This window comes from Leptonychotes weddellii, unplaced genomic scaffold (assembly GCF_054177405.1).
Source record: "Leptonychotes weddellii isolate Sample4059 unplaced genomic scaffold, ASM5417740v2 HiC_scaffold_2290, whole genome shotgun sequence".
NCBI lineage: Eukaryota > Metazoa > Chordata > Mammalia > Carnivora > Phocidae > Leptonychotes > Leptonychotes weddellii.
In genome coordinates, this window is record NW_027818141.1 from 1 (window position 1) to 13,551 (window position 13,551).

General features: G+C 43.8%; 1 pseudogene; it reads right to left on the minus strand.

The window, feature by feature from the left end:
- Positions 1 to 4,130: 4,130 nt before the first annotated feature.
- On the minus strand, positions 4,131 to 4,618 carry LOC102730807 (dnaJ homolog subfamily C member 15 pseudogene; annotated as a pseudogene).
- Positions 4,619 to 13,551: the final 8,933 nt, after the last annotated feature.

Sequence of the window (13,551 nt, forward strand, 5' to 3'; positions counted from 1 at the left end):
GAGCCTGATGTGGGGCTCGATCCCAGGACCCTGGGACCATGACCTGAGCTGAAGGCAGACGCTCAACGACTGAGCCACCCAGGTGCCCCTGACATTCATTTTATTCTTTTTTTGTTGGGGGGTGGGGAGAGAGACAGCTTGCGTGCGGACACAGTGGGGGGGGGCGGCAGAGAGAATCTCAAGCAGGCTTCATGCTGCGCCCAGTCCTACAACCTCAAGACCATGACCTGAGCTGAAATCAAGAGTTGGACACCTAATCAACTGAGCCACACAGGTGCCCCTCACTTTATTCTTTTTTTTTTTTAAGGTTTTATTTGTTTATTTGAGAAAGAGAGAGCTCGAGCAGGGGGAGAGGGGTGGGGGAGAGGGAGAAGCAGAAGCAGACGCAGACTCCCGGCTGAGCTGGGAACCCAATGTGCGGCTAAATCCCAGGACCCTAAGATCATGACTTGAGTGGAAGGCAGATACTTAACCGAGGTGAGCCACACAGGCGCCCCCATTTTGTTCTTTTTAGCCTGTTTACAAGTATTTACACAAAGCTTGCTTATGGAATTTCAGTGCTCACTACTCATATCTTAGTTTTGAATTTCTTAGTGCGATTTGTATTTAGATGGGCTCCAGTATTTTCAAAGCAGGTGTTCTGCTAAGGATAGGGCAGTCATCTGGTGTGATTGAAAGGGAAAGTCTGAATCTAGCTTGATATTTTATTCTGTTTTTTTTTTTTGTGTGTGTGCCATCAGTTTTTCCCTGTCTTCATGCTCATAGAATTTTTTCCTTTATTCTTGTAATTTTGAAAGTCACCAGGATATATTGGGATATATTTATGTGTTCTTTTTTAAGTTTTTATTTTAATTCCAATGTAGTTAAGATACAGTGCTCTATTAGTTTCAGGTGTACATACAGTGATTCAACACGTCCATGCCTCACCCGTACTCATCATGACAAGTGCCTCCTTAACCCCCGTCACCTGTTTATGTGTTGTTCCTTATTAATTATGGCTGGTTCTTAGAGAACAACTTTAAGCTGTTATCTCTCTTCAGAGAAGTTTTCTGTTATTATATCTGTGATGATTGTTTATTTTCAAGGTCTTAGGCTCCCTTTCCGGTACATTTGCTTATGTTTCTGTGGCTCTTCATTTCATAGCATCTGTGGTTTTCATCTTTGTATTTCTTTGCTCTTCTGTGCACTAAGGGAAGTCTTTTGAGCCTTATCTCCTCTTCACTGGTTTCTCTTCTGCAGTCTCGAAAGCAATACTAAATTCAAGCACCACTTATTAATCCTTTTGTATCCTTCCCTTAACCAGGACCCTGCTCTCTTTCTCTTTTGGTTTATAGATTCCATGTTTTCTTGAACTTAAATGAAAAAACCAAAGCATGTGGTTTAAAAAATATTTTTCTAAAACATAAAAAAAATCCCCTCCTGAATTTTGGGTTCTATAGTCTCCTTTTAATGGAACTTTATTTATTGCTTGTCTTTTTCTTTGGAAGCCTGAGGGTTTGATGTTCCCTCTGTCCCTTCCCCTGGCAGCCAGGACTTGGTTCCAAGTGATTTTTAGAGGCAGGGGCTGTAGCAGTGGTGTCCAGGGGTGACAATCTTGGTGCTTAGCAGGAGTGGCAATGATGTCCTTCCCAGAACATTCCTTTTAGGGTGTTGCTTGAGTGGTCATTTGTCTAGTTCCTTCACTGCCCAGTGTATGGTCCTTGGCGGAGGGGGGTGGGTGCTGAGTCAGTCTACCACAATGGAAGTTAAAAAGCCAGATATGAAGTGTCAGGTCCTGCAAGAAGCCAGGAGCTGGGGCGCCTGGGTGGCACAGTCGTTGGGTGTCTGCCTTTGGCTCATGTCGTGATCCCAGGGTCCTGGGATCGAGCCCCACATCGGGCTCCCTGCTCAGCAGGAAGCCTGCTTCTCCCTCTCCCCTTGTTTGTGTTCCCTCTCTCGCTCTGTCTCTCTCTGTCAAATAAATAAGTAAAATCTTTAAAAAAAAAAAAAAAAGCCAGGAGCTGGACACATGACCTGGCCAATAAGATGGACTTACCTAGATTCTGAAGGTAGTGATGCTAATGTCTGGGCCAGTAGAGAATTCACAGTTTGTCTGCAGTGGTGACAGCCATGGCCAGTTTCCAGGGGTGGAAGTGATGGTACCAGTGATAGCTTTGGGTTGTTGTCACTTGGGACTTGTGTGACACTTAGGCACCCCGCGTTTAGCCTCTGAGGTGGATGCGCCATCTTCGGACTCATCCTGTGGAAAGAATCCACATGACTGTGAATGCAGAATTCACATGTCTCTTCTTGATCCTGACCATTTTCTGAGCCAGATTCCCCAGTCTTTCTGTCAATTCTTGGGCCCTTAAAGATGCTGCCAGCAAATTTATTTTCACTTAAATCAGCCAGGCAATTTGTGTAGCATTTAAATAAGAGTCTAACTGATGCATTCTGCTCTTTAGGTCTCTGAATTTGCTGGTTTCTGCCTCTTTTCAACCCTTATCCCCTAGCCATCAGTTATGTCTAAGTTTCCTGTTTTGACTAAGGTAATTATAATTGCTTTCCATTTAATGCAACCAAGATCCCTGACCAATACCATACATCTTCCTATAAACTGCGATGTTTTCCCGGTTTCCTTGGAAGGTAAAAGGTCTGTCCAGGTCTGCTGTTTTCTCATTAGCTGGTGGATCAATTTGCATTGACTGTTTCACATTTAGTTTGTTGCTGTTAGAATCATCATCCCAGATCTTAAACTATGGGATGGCTGGCATGCACATTCCCCAACCACGTTTGCTGATGTTTAGCAATTATTTATGATATGTAAATCTATTGCACTAAGAACTGTCTTGCTTGATTTCTTTGACATTTGCTCTCAAGAGGGCTTTTTAAAAATGTGAATTAAAATGTAGCTTTGTTTCTGTAAGACAGGACTGAAGAACTCATGCTCATCACTTCCCATCTCTGCCTCCTAAGGGCATACCCATCTGTGTCCAACCCACCAGGCTCTCCAAAGTCCAGCCCTTGCCTCCTGCCGACCTCTTTACCATGGATAGAGACTTAACCCCAAACCCACGTATACCTCTGGTTTATGTGGTTGAGAAATAGTGTCTTTGAACTAAACTGTCTAGAACTCTCTGGGGGAAAAAAAAAGCTACCCATGTGGAGAGGAATTCACACACACCTTGGAGCCTCAGAGAGTGGCTCCTTTCCTTTCTGGTTGTGTCTTCCCATGTGGTCAGGGAAAGCCTCTTCTTTTTGAGGAAGAGGTATGCATGGGGGTGGGTGGACAGGCACTTTCCTTTATCTTGTATTGGCTAGTGGACAATCCTTTGCACATCTGGCAGATGTTTACCTAAATTAAAGTCTCAATACCTGTTGAAAATTTACAAATCCTTTTATATTGTGTATCTTAGGAATAGTTAATAAAAAGGTGGAATAGAGCATTAGATGTCTCTAGCTTTCTACTGGCATAATCTGTTCTATATTGCTGAGAGATATTGTAAGCATTTTGAAAGTCTAATATTTCTAACTCTGAAAAAGAGCTTATAATAGTGCCTTGTGGTAGAGTATGAAAGCTTTTATTATCAAGGCACTGACTTAGGTAATAATCTGGAAAAAATAAGTTGGATTTTACCTAACTCTTTATACCAAAATAAAAATTCCAGATATATTGAGTACTAAAAATGGGGGGGGGGGAGGGGAAGAAAAAAATAAAAGAACCAGAAGGAAACAGAAAACTTTTATAAACTTAAAATAAAAAAGACCTTTGACAGGACTTCATAAAATCCACAAGTCTTAAGAGACAAGATGGAGACGTATAACCATAAAATGAAATGATTCTCCATGGTAAAAAATACTATAAACATGGTCAGAAAACAAACGAAAAACTGGAAAAAATATTTGCAACACATACAATAAAGTGACCCATCCTGTAACATATAAAGAGCATTTATAAATCAAGAATATAAACATAACCTCCCTAGTAGGCACAGAACATGATAGACAGTTCATAAAGTAGAAAAAAAGTCTTTGAACTTGTAGAAAAAAAATGCTCCACCTCACTCATAATAAAATAAGTGTAAATTTAAACCATTGATTTGTGCACCTGCATAGATTCATGAGTTACAGCAGGTTTTTTTTTTTAGATTGTTAATCTCTTATTATTATATACCTTGATAGTGGAATAAATGATTGTGGTCAGTACATGTATGAAAATTATGAACACCGTGGTTTAGACTACTTTGCAGGACTTTTTTGTTTTATATTCCCCCCTTTTTTCCTTCAGAATGATTCTGAAGCATCAATCAGTGTTTGGTGGTTGCTTCTAGCAAGTTTTTTGCTTCATTTATTTTGGTTGCTAGGTAAGGAGATCCACCTTTATCTGGGTGATTCAAAATCATGATTCTCCTATGAGCTGTTCTAATCTTGGCCTTGCCAGCAGATGGGCTTATACCCAAAATAAGACTAGCTTCTCGCCTACTCATTTTCTGTTCAAATCCTCCTTTATAGTAGGATGAAAGGCTCAGTCCCTGGTCGACGTCCGCGTCTGGCCCTTTGGTCACCAGCAGCGAGTACTCTGCGTAGGGCAGACCCTGGCCAGCAGGGGCGATGCCATCACGGGGAGCCATGGCAATGCGACGCGTTACAGCAGGTTTTAAACTAATACTGATGTCACTTAGATTCTGAAGGGATGCAGGGGACAAGTCATATTGATGTGGTTTTGGAATATAGGTGAGGTTCGGTGCGGTGAGGTCTGGCGCCAATGACCAAGAAAGAATTCTTGAGACATCTTTGGTGCAAAATGGTGGTTTTATTAAAGCACGGGGGCAGGACCATGGGCAGAAAGAGCGGCGCTGGGGTTGTGAGGAGTAATTGATTCTATACTATGGGGTTGGGGGAGGTAAGGAAAAAGGGAGGTTTTCAAAGGAACTTTCACATGCTAAAGACGACCTACAGGATACCTGAGGCCTCGCCTTTGTCAAGTTAAGGTTGTTTTCCCCTCTAGTAAAGCATTAACAGTAAGATAGTTGGGAGCTTCCTGGAAGAAAGCGGCACATGTCCCACCCAGGAGTGGGGGAGGGGTAGGTGGCAGGGTGTCAGCTTATGCTTTCTCCTCAGCTAGCCTTCTGCTCCCTCATCAATATAGCTGCACACATCTTCATCTCCTCAGAAGACCAAGCAACTTCCTAGGTGGGTAAACCTCGAGGTCTGTGTGGATCCCTCTGACACTCTTTTATACCCTTGTCCTCATGGTAGCCTGAGGTTGCATGTGGGTTCACGGTTCCCCCAGACCAAGAGCAGTGCCACACTGCAGATGAGACAGACACAACATTCCACATTTGCTTAACTTTGTGCTTCCTGGAGAAACAGGACTCTGAGGTCCTTGTCCCATTAGCCCAGGTCTGAGGTTAACCCTTTGCCTCCCACAGTATAATATAAATTCACAAAGAGCAAAAGCACCATGACACACTGTGCCGGGTGAGAGTGTCCTGTAACTGTCACTCTCATGAATTGTTGGTAGACTTGGGAGGGCAGTTTGAGCCTACCTATCAAAATTGTAAATGCACATTCCCTTTGATTTAGCAGTTTCAGGTATAGGGGTTTGTCCTATAGATATGCCCAAACAAAGAACACGTACTACATGCCTGATTATATCAGCAAAATAATAGAAACAGCCTAAAAGTTCATCCATAGGGGTCTAAGGAAATAAAATATGGTAAATCCATCCAAGAAAATACCATACAGCCATTTCAAAATGAGAGGGTGATATATATGCACAGATAAAGATCAATCTCAGAGCTGTACGAAGTAGAAAAAACAAGGCAAGGAACAGTGTATATAAATGTCAAAAGGGAATGCATATACCTATATATTTTTTTAAAGTTTTCTTGTCTTTTTGATTCTAGCCATTCTGACAAGTATAAGGTAATATCTCTTTGTAGTTTTGATTTGCATTTCCCTGATGATGAGTAGTGTTGAGCATCTTCTCATGTGTCTATTGGCCATCTGTATGTCTTTTTTGGAAATATGTCTATTCAGATCCTCTGCCCATTTTTTAGTTGGATTATTTATCATTTTGGAATTGAGTTGTGTAAGTACTTTATATATTTTGGATATTAACCTCTTATCAGATGTATCATTTGCAAATATCATCTCCCATTCAGTAGGTTCCCTTTTTGTTTTACTGATGATTTCCTTAGCTGTGCAGAAGCTTTTTATTTTGCTGTAGTACCAAATAGTTGATTTTTGCTTTTGTTTCCCTGCCTGGGGAGATGTATCTAGAAATAATGTTTCTATGGCTGATGTCAAAGAAATTATTGCCTATGTTTTCTTCTATGAATTTTATGGTTTCAGGTCCCACATTTAGTTGGGAGGGTTTTTTTTTTGTGTGTGTATGGTATAAGAAAGTGGTCTAGTTTCATTATTTTGTATGCTCATGCACTGTTGGGAATGCAAATTGGTGCAGACACTGGAAAACAGTATGGAGGTTCCTCAAAAAATTTTAAAAAATAGAAATACTTAGGATCCACAACTGGATATTTACTCAAAGAAAACTAATTTAAAAAGTTATGTGCACCCCTATGTTTATTGCAGCATCATTTACAATAGCCAAATTATGGAAGCAGCTCAAGTGTCTATCAATAGATGAATGAATATAGATGTGGTATGTACAGTGGAATATTATTCACCCTAAAAAGAATGAGATCTTGTCATTTGCAACAACATAGATGGACCTAGAGGGTATAATACTAAGTAAAAAAGTCAGACAAAGAAAGACAAATACCATATGATTTTACTCATATGTGGAATTTAAGAAACAAAGCAAATGAACAAAGAAAAAAAAGAGACAAACAAAAAACAGACTTTTAAATACAGAGAAGAAATTGAGGTTTGCCAGAGGGCAGGTATATGTGGTGGGGGGAATGGATGAAACTGATAAAGGTGATTAAGAGGTATGCACTTTCAGTTACAAAATAAATAAATCATAGTGATGAAAAGTACAGCATAGGAAATATAGTCAATAAGATTGTAATAATATTGTTTGGTGACAGATGGTGACCATACTTACCACGATGAGCACTGAGTAATATAAGGAATTGTCGAATCATTACATTGTACACCTGAAACTAATATAACACTATGCATCAATTATACTTCAATAAAAAAATAGTTATTGTTTTTTCTTTACTGAAGTATAATTGACAATGTTACATTAGTTTCAGGTGTATAACATAGTGACTCTACAACTTTATATGTTATGCTCACCACCAATGTAGCTACCATCTGTCGCCATACAACACTATTATTATACCATGGACTATATTCTCTATACTGGACCCTTTGTTCTTGTGACTTATTCATTCCATAACTGGAAATCTATATCTCCCACTCACTTCACCCATCCCTCTCCCTTCCTCCCCTCTGGCAACCACCCATATACCTATATTCTTGTGCACAGACTACCTCTAGAACTGGTAACTGCTTTTAATGGGAGAATGAATAAGACAAAGAGATTCACATTTTACTTCATATTTTATACTCTATGAGCTTTTGAAGAAGTCATGTGTATGTGTTAACTATTCAAAAAATAAAAACAATAAATATATACATCGAGGAAAGATTTATTAGCTTAGGGTTATTGTGGCTGATGAGAAAAAAACATTTTTCTTTGAATGAAACAAAATATTTAACTTATTTTATTTTATTTTTTTTAAAGATTTTATTTATTTATTTGACAGAGAGAGACAGCGAGAGAGGGAACACAAGCAGGAGGAGTGGGAGAGGGAGAAGCAGGCTTCCTGCTGAGCAGGGACCCCGATGCGGGGCTTTATCCCAGGACGCTGGGATCATGACCTGAGCCGAAGGCAGACGCTTAAGGACTGAGCCACCCAGGTGCCCCTGTATTTAACTTATTTTAAAAAACAGAAGTAGGAGACATAAAGCTGCTGTCAAAAAGTAGAATAATTTTACTTCCATCAAGTTGAATTATCGTGACAATATTGGACACCAGAATTATAGGATGAAAATAATACTTGTTGATGTTTTTAGTGGACTTGAAGCTGAGTAAATGATCATTTTTTTAAGTTCCTTTCCTCACATTTCCTACTTAACCCATAGCTGTCTGGTTAGGAGTTTCTGAATTGCTACACCCAATCACCGCTTTCCAATATTGGACCTCTTTGTCCTCCTTTTTGGGCGTGTATCATTGAGTATGATTTTTTTTTTCTTAAAAGGATCTTTTTCCTTGGCTTTCATGACATTTCAGAATCTCCTACCTCTTCATTTTCCACCTGCCCCTTTGATTTCTGCCCTGGAAACCTCTCTAGAATATCCCCTCTTCTCTTTATCCCAGTGCAGTTGCCTTAAGTTCATCTCAACCATGCTCCACTGTCATTGAGAACCTCTTGGTTACAAGTGGGAAAACCCAGCTAGAGCTTGGTTTATCAAAGACGAAACTTCATTGGAAGGATTCTGTGGCACCTCCTGAACGACCAAACCTTGGAGCAGGTCAGGGTAGCTGTCGTGTCAGGAACCCCCGGAGCCAGGACCTGAATGTGGTTGGGGCCCCTCCACCTCTTATGAGTGCTCTTTTCTGGGGTTGACTCCTTGCTTCCCTTTTTATCTTACAGCCTCAGCCACTAAAGATGAATGGATTCTCTCCATTCTAAATCCAAATATCCCAGGAAGGTGATCCCATGGCTCAGCCTGGCCTAGGAGGGAAGACTCTGGAAAGATCATGGCAGCTTCTCCGCATACTGCCTGATAGGGCTGGGGACGTGTAGTTCCCACTGTGGTTGGGTATTAGCAGCCAAATGGCCCAGATGTTCAGACCCCTTAGCATATACCTCCCAAACTGTGCTTTTCAGTGCATTCCTTCTCCTGCCCAGACTCCCTTCTGCTTCCATGAAGTCTAAATAACTCTCCCTCTTTCCAACATACACAAATACAAAGGTGTTGACCATTTCCTCTGCAATTTCATTGCTCCTTGCGTGTACTGTTACTAGCGCTTAACCACACGGTCTTCTAAAAATATTGCTTTATCAATCTGCCTGGACCAGCAGACCACCAACCCTTCCTGGCATCTCTCTGTCTCCCATGCATCACACTGTCTATCATCATTTAATAGAGGTCTGTTGAGTGAAGGAGGGGGGAGGGAAAGGAGGACCCCTCGCTCCCCAGAGCATTATCCTCAGGTCTGCTCTCCCTTCTCTCTTCCTCTGGGCTGTCTGCCTGGGTGAACTCGCTCGGCACTTGTGGGGGCTGGAGGCAGAGCTGTCCCTCTATAGGACTGATATCCTAAGGACCCTGGTCTCTGTTATTCCCATGTGCTATGAACAACAGGGACTCCCAGCTAAGGGGGCCCCGAGGCGGGGCAGGTGGGAGTACAGAGGCTGAACAAAAACCAAATTCTCCTGGGAAGGGCTGAGTGCCTCTGAAACCCTCAGAACTTCGCTGGTGTTTCCTCCGCTGGGATCTGATTTCTATTAAAGTCACACCCAGTTCCCAGGCATTAGGCCTGAGGGGAGGATTTCCCTCTCATCCTTCACAGGGAAGATTTAATGCTCAAAATGCAGCCAGTTAAGCTGCTGCCTTTGCAAGGAGGCTCCCCTTCAATCTTGGTCATCAGAGCTCATCCCGGAGTTTGTTCACCTGCTCTAGGGTGTTCTCCATTGTGTTGTTGGGGCCAGGTGGCATTTAGGTGTTTATTAGGTCCTTGCTCAGGTACACCCTTATCTATCTGTCTATCTCTATCTGTTTATTTATAAAGATTTTATTTATTTGAGAGAGCGCAGGAACACAAGCGGAGGGAGGGGTGAGGGGCAGAGGGGGAGGGAGAAGTAGACTCCCCGCTGAAAAGAGAGCCAGAAACAGGGCTCAATCCCAGGACCCTGAGATCATGACCTGAGCCAAAGGCAGAAGCTTAACCGACTGAGCCACCCAGGCACCCCTCCCCCTTACTTTTAAATAAGTACACTGTTAAGGCTAAAAATGATTGCAAAAGTAAGATCCTAGTGGCAGCCATCGACTTCTTGCCCAAAGCAGAAGAAACCCTGGGGGAGAGCTGAGGAACAGGGTGACTTTCACCTCCCAAAGTGTCTTTGTGACTCCAGAGAGGGCCGGGTCCTAAGGGAAGTTGAGGATCAAGCTGTTAGACCATAGCCAATTCATGGCAGCCCCAATGATTGGGAGATCTGGAGGAAACTGATCAATCAGAAGCTTTGCAGGCTGGAAAGTCCTGAGTCATACCTGTGTGTGGTTTCAAAGCTCCTCCGGCCCCTGGTCAGGCTCCTTGCTCTTCCTGTCTTCAGAACTCAACATGCCCATCTTTTTCTGACCACAGAATGCCAGGGACAGGAATCTGAAAGCTCACTGAGGCTCAGGTTGTAAGCTGTAGCCCCCCAAATCTTGGTCAGAGGCCATGCCCCCAGGGACCGGTACTCAGGGTACTTTCAGTTCATTGTTTACCTAACTGATGGGGGTCATTCTGGCTGTCCTCCCACCCTCTACCCAGTACTGCCCATTGCAGTGAGTGATAGCCTGTCGCCCAAGCCAGAAGCCCAAGAGACAGTCTCCTCGTCCCCTTTTCTAGGTAGATTGAATTTCTTCAATTCAGGGACTTGGACTAAAAATGTCTCTGGAATCCATTCCTTTGAGGCCCCAGCTCAAATCCTGCTCATTTCTCATCCCCAGTGAGTACAATAAAAGCCCTTCCTACTCCCCATCTCCAACAAGCCACCCTCCTACTGTCCCTAGGGGTAATCACTGAACTAGACATCTGACAGGTCACTCCCCTCTTAGAAACCCTTTTGCTGCCTTGGCACCTGAGTGTTGGGAGTTTAGGGTGGCTATGCATATCTTTACACTTTCTTTTTTTATGCTCTGAGTGTCTCTATGTTTTTCTGGGCTCTGTGGGCCCGGGTGTGATATGCCCAGGAGTGTTGGTGCGTGTGGTGTGCCTGGGTCTGGAACTAAACATCTGTGTGTTTGAGGCTGCGTTCCTAGGTCCAAATGGATGAATGCCGGTTTGTTTCTGAATCTAAGCATCCCTGTGAACAGGTGCCCGAGGATTTGTATGTACTGAGTGTGTGCTTACCTGGGCGTTTGTGTTTGAATTTCTGGGTGTGCCTATGTGTGTTTTTATGTCCCTGTGCATCCTGCATATTCTCTATCCTATGTTGTTTCTCCTAGCCTGTCTCTTTGGGAGGGTGAGTGATTGCTGTCGATGGGGAATGTTCCAATAAGGCAGTGTGAAAGAAATCATTTCACACTCCCCATAGTGTGGACCATGTGCTCCGTGCTTGGCGAGTGAGTGGTTGCTGAGTTACTGAAAGTCAGCTCCTTTCCACTCCTGCTATGAAGCACTGACTGGTTGCTGGCTGTTTTTAACACCAGCTTCCTTTCCTTTCTGTGATTTCTCCGAGTTTGGCAAGCACGGAGCTGGGAAGGCCCTCATCATTTTCTGAGATTTATGAGTCAGGGGGGATCGCAGGGCGGCCGTGCGGGGAGGGCGGAATGTGCCAGGCTCCTGAAGGAGTGCCCGAGCACCACGCAGGACGTGGGAGCTGAGAGTGACTTTTCATTGCTGTGGCTTTTCTGGCTTTAGGGCCATTTGTAACGGAGCAGACGAAAGTGAAAGCTTTATAGGAAGGTGTTTATTTGAAAAGCGCTGGCTGAGAGGAAATGAGAAGTGAACAAGTTCAAGCAAGGTAAGTCTGGCCAGTGAGGAATCCAGCGGGGTTACAAGCACTGGGGCAAGCAGGGCAGAGCCTGCATCTCAGGTCCATATTTTCCTTCAGGGCCTCCTTGTCCTGGGTTCATCCTTAGATGGGACAAATACAGCCTGTTCTCTATTCCTCTTCTTGTCCCCTAAACTGTCATCTTACCAACCTCTGTGCCTGCTTAGAGGCCACTTTGACAACCAAGCCTTGTCAGTGTCATGCTTGTGACGATTCGAGGAAAACCCTAAGCAAAGATCTTTGGCATGTCGGACAATCTGTCTGCCACCCCAGCTTTCCCTGCTCCGTCCTTGTGTGAACAAGAACGGAGCCCTTGTGAGAGCACCTGGGTCTTGATCATACGTAGATCGGCCACAGAGCAGTGACTGTAACTCAAGTGTCCTGACACCCCATCGAGTGTCCTCTCCATCACACAAGGATGGTTTTGGATGACTTTTGGGTATTGGATGACTTTTATTTAAAACCAGAAAATACCTCTACTTAGAGGGCCATATGAGTGAAGTGGAAACTCCTATAACGAGAGTTAGGAAAAGAGCTCGTGACAGTGGAAGAGAAGGCTTTCATCTGGAAGGAATGTTCTTGCCTTTGAAGAGGCAGTTGCAGGAAAGTTTGATGTAGGCCAGAGATGGAGAGTTCTGAGAATGAGCGGCATAGTGGCCAACTTAGACAGTCAGTTCACTTCAACTCAAATCTACTCAAGACCCAGCATGGGCCAGGGCTGGGAAGGTGCCAGGCATTCAGAGAAGGCCAAAACATGGCCCTGCCTTCAGGGAGCTCAGAGGCTGGTGGGGGAGATGGAAAGCAAAGAATTTTTCTGATGAGAGTGTGTTGCATAGAGTGAGAATGTTGAAGGATCTCAAGACATTAGAGCTGAAAGATGAGTACCTGGCACAGGAGGGGATGACGCTAACCAGGCTTGCTACTTGAAGTGTAGACTGGATTTTGGTTTCCAAGCACTGTCACTTTCTCTGCTGTTCCTGGTTCTCAGAAACCACCCATTCCTAATGGCACAGTTGTTCCAAGGGTACCTCTCCCAAGTGCACCTTCTTTCTCCCAGGAGGTGGGACTGGAATTTCACACGAGGACCTGGATTGCTTTCTCCTTATAAGGAAGTGATGATGGTCCAGTGAGCGCCAGGGTCTCATCTTCCAGCTAGGGGACTCAGAGAAGCCATGGAACCATGTGAGACAAAGATGTCACCTGAGCAATTGCTAGTGCCCTTTGCTGTTCTGCACTGGTTGGCTGGGCAGACTTCTGTCCAGGAAAGTGGCATGTGTATATGTGTGTGTTGCGATTTGTTGATGACAACTACCCTTGGGAATGAAAGCAGGGTCCAGGCCTGTAGGGACAGTACCAGTCTATTCCTTAAATAGGGAACGGCCTCTGGGTTGGCCTGTGGAACAGCATGGGAGGAAGGAGCTGAGTCTAGGAGGCCTAGGAAGGCCAAGCCCAGAGCTGGCCCCACCAAAGAAATGGACTGGGAATAGAAGTAGAAAAGGCTTGGGGGATTCTCTGACTGTTCCTATATCTCTGAGGGGCTTTTTAGATGGGTTTCATGACTACTATAGAGCTTCCACTCCCGTGGTTTATTCCCACAGCAGTGTTGTGGTTAAAAGAACACAGCGTATATAGCCAAAAGTAATTTCAAAACAATTTATGTTTTTTTCTTACACATCTGTGGGCCCATAAAGGGAAAGTGTGGTCTCCGACAATACTTTTAAAATTCTCCTCTTCTTCCTCCTTACATTGTTCCCTCAGTGCAGCTCTTCCCCAGACCTTGGTCCGCAAAAGCCCTGAACGCAGCCATGGGCTCTTACCCCCAGGGGCCCCA